Raw genomic sequence first — 8,812 nt, 5'->3', positions numbered from 1 at the left:
TTTGAGAGAGAATGAGAGACAGAGAGCATGAGAGGGAGGAGGGTCAGAGGGAGAAGCAGACTCCCCGCCGAGCAGGGAGCCTGATGCGGGACCCGATCCCGGGACTCCAGGATCATGACCTGAGCCGAAGGCAGTTGCTTAACCAACTGAGCCACCCAGGCGCCCCCTTTTTTTTTTTTTTAAGATTTTATTTATTTATTTGACAGAGAGACAGCGAGAGAGGGAACACAAGCAGGGGGAGTGGGAGAGGGAGAAGCAGGCTTCCCGCGGAGCAGGGAGCCCGATGTGGGGCTCGATCCCAGGACCCCGGGATCATGACCTGAGCTGAAGGCAGATGCTTAACGACTGAGCCACCCAGGCGCCCCTGCTACTAGCTCTTTTTGATCTTAGTCAAGTTTCATAGTTTACTCTGACAATGGATCAAATCAACATTGATTCCTTTTATTTTTTATTTTTTTTCCTTTTATTTTTAAAAAGCTGCCTTCTCATAATTTATACAGTACATCTCAAGGCTAGGACAGGAAGTTGGGGATCCATTCTCAGGTTCTCTGCATATGACACCTCTTCAGTGATGATTGGGAATCATGGAAGACTTAGTGCCAGATGTAGAATTGTATGCCAAGGCTCAGTAGTTGATTTTCTAAACCACAAGCCTCTTACTGAATAATGCTTCCATTCATTCCTTTATCTCTTGCTTCGGACCAACCCCTGCCCAAGCCTGACCCACAGAGCTTAGAATCTAGCAACAGCCTCCATCCCCACCCTACATCCCCTCCCCCCCCAAAAAAGAAAGACTGAAGCTTCTTGTATTTAAATAACAGGAAATCTGAAGGTAATTTACAGTGCATAATTCTTCCAACTTTGGTGAGGGGTATGTGTGCTAGAATAGAAACAAGTCATATAGCTCAAGGACAATCATCCTCTTATTCCACCATTTTTTAAAAAAAACTCACACCAGAGAGAACAAAGGAGACATTTTAAGTGATGAAATCCAGCCTAAAGCATAAGCCTATATACCTGTAGAAAGTACTCCCTCCCAAAGGCTCAGGGTGACGGGCCAGACCATGAACAGTGACCACTAGAGCTGGGAACTCAGGAAGAACTTTTCAAATGAGAAGAAAAAATGAATGCATTGAGAACACACCATTTGCTCAAAAGACTGGGAGAAGTTTCTGGAAAGACAAAGTTTGGTGAATGCATTTTGACACCTTGTGATCACACGAGCCAGTATAATCAGGTATTCAACACTGCCTGAGCCTTAAAGGTCTTGAGGAAACTGCGACTTTCCTGTCACTTTAGGGTTAGGAAATGGGAGAGGAAAAGGAGGCTGGGCCTCATGGTCCAGGTCTTGATAAGAATCTGGAGGGGGGGCGGACAGATGAGACTTCAGCAACAGTGTCAAGGACTTAACACCCTGTTTTCAGGTTATGATCATGCTCTGGCTTTTACTTTCCTGATCAGTAAAATGAAAAGGTTGAGGCAGATGATTGCTAAGGTCATTTCTAGCCTGAAACTTTTTATGTTCTTCCAAGAAATCTTGGGGATGAGACAAGAGCTGAGAATTCCTTGTCTGGTTTTCCGGATATAAAACCTGATGAGTAGGGAGATGGTTGGTCAGATTCTAACAAACTGGACATATTTTTACAAGCTAATCATGTTCAAAATATAGTCACTGCCCTTCTTTCTGTATTGCATGAACAAACGTTGGAAGCTAAGATAAAAAGATCTCTGTGGCCCCTAGAGAGATCTCCAGGGCATGAATTGAAGCTTTCACCAAACCTAATCCTACAGAAAACAAAGTCAGTGCTGCAGAGGAACTTTGAAAAAGCATCTAAGGAGCTGAGGGTGCGCAAGGTTCTAAGTGTAATGCACTGAACTTGAAGAACATAGAGTAAACTTTAGTTACTTCTACTTATGGACAGAATGAAAAATGTAGATGAGCCCTTTCCATGGCTAAGAAACAGTCTGTGAGTATGTCTTTTCTTCATATGTGAAGGTGACTCAACTGATCCACTTAATAGGATGTGTGTCTGGGGGTGTTTCAGGCAGCCTTTGTTTTGTAGCATTCCTTCACTTGCCCATTTATTTTCTCTCTAGATCATTCTCCCATTAAGCAGTTGACAGAGGCTAAGCAGAGCTCAGCATAGGGAACAGAGTTTTGTTTCCAGTCAAGGCTCCAACTCACAATCTTGGACTCCTTGACATGATGTTAAAACAGATCCAGACAGCCTAATTAAGGGTCTGAGTTTAAACCCAAGGCTGGAGTTAGCCCCAAGCTACTCAATCTGCCTATGTCATTTTACAAGACACAAAGAGCCAAGAACTCTCACTTATCTTGTCCTTCTTGGTGGTTTTCCCTCCAGTCCCTAAAAGCCTGTTGACAGCCTGCTAACGAGTTTCCTATCTCTCCCTCTGCCTCCTTCCGCTTTGGTGGGGCTGGTGCTTCTGTGGTCAGAGTTCTTGGACAGCCTGCATTTGGGGGGCTGTGGAAATACGGGCTATGAGAAAAGGGTTATTCATTCCCTTCATTCAATCACCTATTCAATGCAACTAGTGCAGTCTGGGAGAGGCTTGGAGGCCAGTCAAGGCACAAAAACACACAGCCACTTGAGACCTGTGTTAATGTCACCAGTGCTGTCTCTAGGGAATAATGCATGAGGTACCTGGACTAAAAGCTGAAAGGAAATGAATCACTGAAACTGTTCCTCTTAGGCTGCAAATATGGATCCATGGCCCATGGTAGAGCTCTTTCTTTCCCAAAATGCGGTTTGTGATTACAATGGGATGAGCACTGTCCCCACCCTAGCAGGCTTTTCAGAAATGCTCAGCACAGTTATTCAACGGCCACAATGTTTGGCATTTGCTTACTGCTTCCAGTTGCAATAATACAGTGTTCACCCTGATCTCTAATGCCTACAAGGGTTTCACTGTCCTATTAATATCTTCCTTATGCAGAACTACCGAGAGGCCCCTGGGATAAAGTAAGCACCCGTCACTCTAATAAATACATAGATAAAAGCTATTTGGTGATAACCCTGGCCTGCAAAAGATGACTGGCCAAACATTTATTGAACACCTGCTATGGAGCAAGGTATTATGTTCGGTTTCTACAAGGCCCTACAGGATCTTCCACTCCCTGCCCTACGTTATCTATCAGGCCTCATCTCCTTCTACCCTCCTAGTGCCAACTACTCTGCTTCAGCTACACAGGCCTCCCTGTTTCTCTAACTTGAGAGGCGTGCTCCCGACTTAGGGTCTTTGCAAACCTGTTCCCCCTGGCTGGCACTTCCTTCCTGTAGAGAAACTCATGGCTAACTCCTTCGCTTTCAAGTCTTTGCTTAAAGGTAACCTCCTTAATGAAACCTACTCTGATCATCCTTTATAAAATTAATGTCTTCCTAACTCTACCTCCCAATCCCTTTTACTGTATTCTTTTTTCTTTTCCCATTGCACATATTGTCTAATAACATACTATATAATTTATTTGTTAATCGTCTATGCTTGTTCACTATAACGTGAGTACCATAAAAGAGGTATTTGTGTGTGTGTGTGTGTGTGTCTGTCTGTCTGTCTGTTTGTCTGTTTTGTGCACTGGTTATCCCAAGTGCCTAGAAGAGTCCCTGCACATATTAGGTGCTCAATAAATATTTGTTGAATGAATGAACAAATAAATGAATGGAATCAGACATCCAATGCCTACCTTCTAGCAGGGCTACACATAAGCCATATAAGACAAAAAGGAATTTGCCATCTTGTTCTAAAGCTCTCCAGGATCCAGATTCCATACATCCTTTATTGAGCAAATTCCAGTTTACCATCACATTCTCCTTATAAATGTAATCTTCAATTTATTTCCCATAATATTTAAATAAAGTAAACATGCCAATGACCAATGATTTAAGAAGACTATTTCTATATGTTCCTAACCCATTTCTCAAAGGTTACTGTGACCTTTTTGCTCTGCTTGGTTCTTCTCTCCTTCCGCTAATCTGTGGATCTGTCCTCATGCCCTATCTTTTCGCTCCCCACTCTCCTACTCTGTGGTCTCATCCTCTGCTACAATTTCACCTTTTCTACACCTGTATCACTTGAGTCCTAATTTTTTCTCATAGTTCTCACCCTGTATTTCCTAGACCTACTTAGAGATTGTGCTTGAATGTCTCATTGGTACCTAAAAGTAAACAGGGCTAAAACTAAATTCCCTGCCTTCCTCTTGAGACTGGCTTCTCCTGACTTTCTACTTCCATTTGGGCAATCAGTGCCTCCCAATCCCTAGGCTCAAAGCCTGGCATGCTCTTTGACTCATTTCCGTAAATGGGCCCCACCCTCACCTTTGCACCAAGACAGTTGCCAAATCCTTCACACTCTTGAATCTGTTCTCAACATTTCCACTGCCATCACCTCATTGCAGACTCCTAACTGGGCTTCCAACTCTAACCCATTTTAGACACTCAAGCTAATTAGTTTTCCTAAAGCGCAATTCTGAATTTGCTTCTCTCTGGCTCAGAAACCTTTGATAGCTCCCCATCACCTACTTAAAGTACAAATTCCTTACCTTGGTATTCAAGCCCCTCCTAGAATGTTCCTTTCTCTATCAATCTTGTATCCCACTACTTCCCAACATGTGCCCTGTTCTAAAATTAAATTCACATGTTCAATTCCCTACATATAATGTACTTTCTTATTTCTGTGCCCTTGCTCCTACTTTTCTCACTACTAGACATTCTCCCTGCTACTTCTTTAAAAAAAAATTAACATGTCAATGGCAAAAAATTCATTTCCCTCCCTACCCACTCCCCTTGTTAAATAATTTCTTGAAATTCCAGGAATGTTCTAACCATTTTCAGGCATGCACACAAATACATATGCATTTATAACCATATACAATAAAATTATTCCATATATGCTTTTCTGCAACTTGCCTTTTTTTCAGTAAAATAAAATTTGTGCACTTTTTCTACACCAGCACATACAGATTAACCACATTCTTTTTAACAGTTGCATAGTGTTCTATTGAGTAGATATGCTGTACTATATAACAAGTTACCTATGAATGGACATGTAATTTCTAGGGCACGGCGTTTTTTTGTTTGTGGGTTTTTTCCCCTATCTTAACAGTAAATATCTCTGGGTATATTTTTCTTTGCATAATTGCGCAGATCTGTAGGACAAATTCCTAACAGTGGCATTATTGGGCCAGAGATTATACACATTTTATGTTTTCTTTTAAGATTTTATTTTTAAGTAATCTCTACACCCCATGTGGGGCTGGAACTCACATCTCAGAGATTAAGAGTTGTACACTCTTCTGACTGAGCCAGCTAGGTGTCCCACATTTTACATTTTAATAACTGCGAAATCATCCTAAAAGTTTGCACCAATTACAGTCTTACCAACAGTGAGTTTGAATGTCTGTTTCTCAAAAAATGTTGGCCAACCAACGGTTGTCAAACTTTTTCATCTTTCCCAATTTGATAGATTAAAAAATAATAATTTTATTACTTTTACCCATCCCTTCTCCATCTTTTAGTCTGTTGGTAATTACATATCTTTGAAATCCCAGATTAAAAGTCCATTCCTTTCACAGATCGTCCCTTACAAATTTCTTCCTTTGCTAAGCATCTACAGTTTTTCTTTTACCTAGTTCTCATGCTGCTTTGAATTTTAGTGATTAGACTATATGTTTTACTCTTCTGACCACTGTAGTTTGCAAATTTCTTGGAAAGACCTGATCTTATTTATAGAAACACAGAATTTAGAGCTAAACAAGACTTTTCTTTTTTTTAAGATTTTTTTAAAAAATATTTTATTATTTATTTGACAGAGAGAGACACAGCGAGAGAGGGAACACAAGCAGGGGGAGTGGGAGAGGGAGAAACGGGCTTCCCGCGGAGCAGGGAGCCTGATGCGGGGCTCAATCCCAGGACCCCGGGATCATGACCTGAGCCGAGGGCAGATGCTTAACGACTGAGCCACCCAGGCGCCCCCTTTTTTTTAAGATTTTATTTTTAAGTAATCTCTACACCCAAGGTGGGGCTGGAAGAGATCAAGAGTTGCAAACTCCATTGACTGGGTCAGCCAGACACCACACCCCACCCCCTCTTTTTTAAAAGGTTTTATTTTCAGAGCTAAACAAGACTTTTAGAAATCATATTAACCAAGCCTGTCGTTTCTATAAATAACAGGAGTATTAAGCATTTGCAGAATGCTTACTGTTCAAAGGCCTTTCCTAGACATTAAATTAGTTATACTAAATCCTCACGTTAAGCTTATAAGAGAAACATGGTTATCCTGGTTTGAGGAAACTAAGCTACAAATGATTTACTGAGGAAAGTGGTTTACTTAGAGCGGGTCCAAGACCAGAATCCAGCATCCTGGCTCCATTCATTGCTCCTTCTACGATATCCCAGCTGCTTCTCCTTTCCCTCACGCACTTAGCTGCACAATCAATATTTGGTGAATGAAATGACTTTTTAAAAAAATTGCCAGGTGTTGACAGTAGCTTGAATAGCCAAAATTAAATAAAGGAAACATGCTGGTGGCCGGGGATGCACAGCTCTCTACACATCTTTCGCCCTTCTTTGGGGGGCGGGGGGGGGGGGGAAGCGCTGTCGGCAGCTTTTGCTACAGCGACCCTGTCCCCACCCGATCAGGCCGCGCCGGGTCCGAAGGAAGCACGGCTGCGCGCGGCCCCTTTAAAGCTGCAGGCGGCGCGTGCCCACAGTCCTTTCAAATGGACCAATAAACGGGCGATGGGCGGTCCGTCGAGAGCCAATAAACAACGAGGACACTGCGGGGTGTGCGGCGGCCCAAGCGGTTTCAAACGGCTTAGAGCAGGCCCCTCGGTTCTGACCCGGCGGAGGTGAGTGGCCGGTGGGCCCGACCCACCCACCTAGGCCCTCGGGTCCAGGCGTCGCGCGTGCCGGGTTGCCTTGAACCCCGGGCGGGGGGCCTCCGCGACGCGCCCCTCCCTCGCCGCACGAACCCGGCGGTCTGAGGTGGCGAAGCGGGGCGGAGGCCGGGGGACGCGCGGCTGGGAGGGCGGGGGGCGTGGGCGCTCGTGTGCTGCCGAGGCCGCGATCCGGCTGATTTCGAGCGCGCCGCGGCGGGGCACGGGCTGCAGCGTCGGGGGAATGCTGGCGGCGCAGGGCCGCGCCTGGCGGCTGTGGGTGTTCCGGGGCTGGGGCGGGGGCCCTGCGAGCGGGCCCTGCTACGGTGCCCCTCGCGTAATTGTCAAATGAATGAATGAGTGAATAAGAACCTAGGAGGGCTGTTGTGGTTGTGAAGGGCCCGGTCATCTCGGAGCGTGACAAGGACTGCGGTACCGGGGCCTGTCCGCGCACCTGTGTCCCTGCCGGCTTGCTGCGGTTTTTAACAATTCCGATCATACCGCTCCGCCCTCACGCCAGTCTTTCTCTATCAAAAGGTGTCAGTAGAGTTCAGGTATCTTTCCAGCTCTGAAGGTTTGGCGGACCTATATATACAGTAGCCACCAGTGCAGGTTAGCTTGAGCAGGCCTGCTTCTTTAAGGTTCGGTAAGCTAGATTTTTTACTTTTTAGCCCTTACCACTCTTGGGCTGTTGAAATAGCTACCCTGCAATCGTGGTAACTGTCAGGCAGGATTTAAATGCATCCTGTTTTGTTTCTGGGATAGAAAATGGTGAAAGCGATGTTGCCAGAGTGGCTGCTGTGTGTTAGAAAATATATCCGTGTTGATGAATCCTAACAATGAGTTTTTCATTCAGCATCAATAGAGGGTAAAGTGGTTTTTGCAGAACTTGCCCCAAATTTATGCTTGGCTCTAATTCTCAAGGGGAACTAAGGCATCAAATCTTGGCCCAGAAATGCTGCCTGTCTTATTTTATGCATAATTATAGTAATTGAAAACTCATTTTTAGAGAGGTGAACTCCTTCTTTCTCCATTTTCATCACCCTGAAAAGTCCTTCTTTGACCTAAAGAGCCAATATATTAAGCTAACAAATTTTTGAAACTTTTTAAGAAGTCTAAAAGATTTGGACTTTTCTGAAGTGACTGGATAAACTGTAATGTTGTTTTAATAAAATTTAATGATACAGAGGTGAAATCAATTTATTTTGCCAGCATAAATTAAACTTAGTTGGTCAACTGTGAGAAAAAAATCTTACACAAGTTTTCTAAGTCTGCTCACTGGAGCGCTGGCAAGTAGGGTTTCCCATAACAATATACCTTATACTTTATTACTTTCAACGTTTTGATCATCAGCTTTGAATTATGAACAGTAGTATAGCCTACAACTGACAGCTCAATTTTAGCAGCAGAGCTTTTTTTAAATTTATTTTTTAATTAAAAACAATTTTTTTAAAGATTTTATTACTTATTTGAGAGAGAGAGAGCATGAGTGGGGGGAGGGACAGTGGGGGGAGTGGGGGGAGAAACAGGCTCCCTGCTGAGCAGGGAGTCTGATGCGGGACTCCATCCCAAGACCCTGAGATCATGACTGAGTCAAAGGCAGATGCTTAACTGACTGAGCCACCCAGGCGCCCTGTAGCAGAGCTTTTTAATTGCAATAAATTTGAGTACCTTAATATTATGAACACTGTTTTAGATTTTGAGGAGGCAATTAGAAATAATAAAAACATCTTTAACAAGGCCTTAGGATATTGTTTAAAATCTTGATGTGGAATGAAAACTTTTTTCTTTATTTTGAAGTAAAACCAGGCTCTCTTATGCTTCTTGACTCAATGGAGTCTCATTCATTCATTCAACACAGACTGAGGTTGATGCCTACTGTGTGTTAATCACTGTTCTAGATTCTGGGAATATACCAGTGAA

General features: G+C 43.6%; 1 protein-coding gene across 1 annotated transcript in view; it reads left to right on the top strand.

Annotated features, from left to right (window-relative positions):
* The first annotated feature begins 6,782 nt into the window (after positions 1 to 6,782).
* Positions 6,783 to 8,812, top strand: part of CKAP5 (cytoskeleton associated protein 5) — a 103,074-nt gene continuing 101,044 nt past the window's right edge. Inside the window, exon 1 of the mRNA XM_032414044.1 lies at positions 6,783 to 6,862. The gene's annotated coding sequence lies outside the window, so the exon portion shown is untranslated. The remainder of the gene's footprint in view (positions 6,863 to 8,812) is intronic.

This window comes from Phoca vitulina, unplaced genomic scaffold (assembly GCF_004348235.1).
Source record: "Phoca vitulina isolate PV1807 unplaced genomic scaffold, GSC_HSeal_1.0 scaffold16, whole genome shotgun sequence".
NCBI classification, from domain to species: domain Eukaryota; kingdom Metazoa; phylum Chordata; class Mammalia; order Carnivora; family Phocidae; genus Phoca; species Phoca vitulina.
The sequence above is the reverse complement of the archived record's forward strand: the minus strand, read 5'-3'. Positions and strand labels throughout refer to the sequence as shown.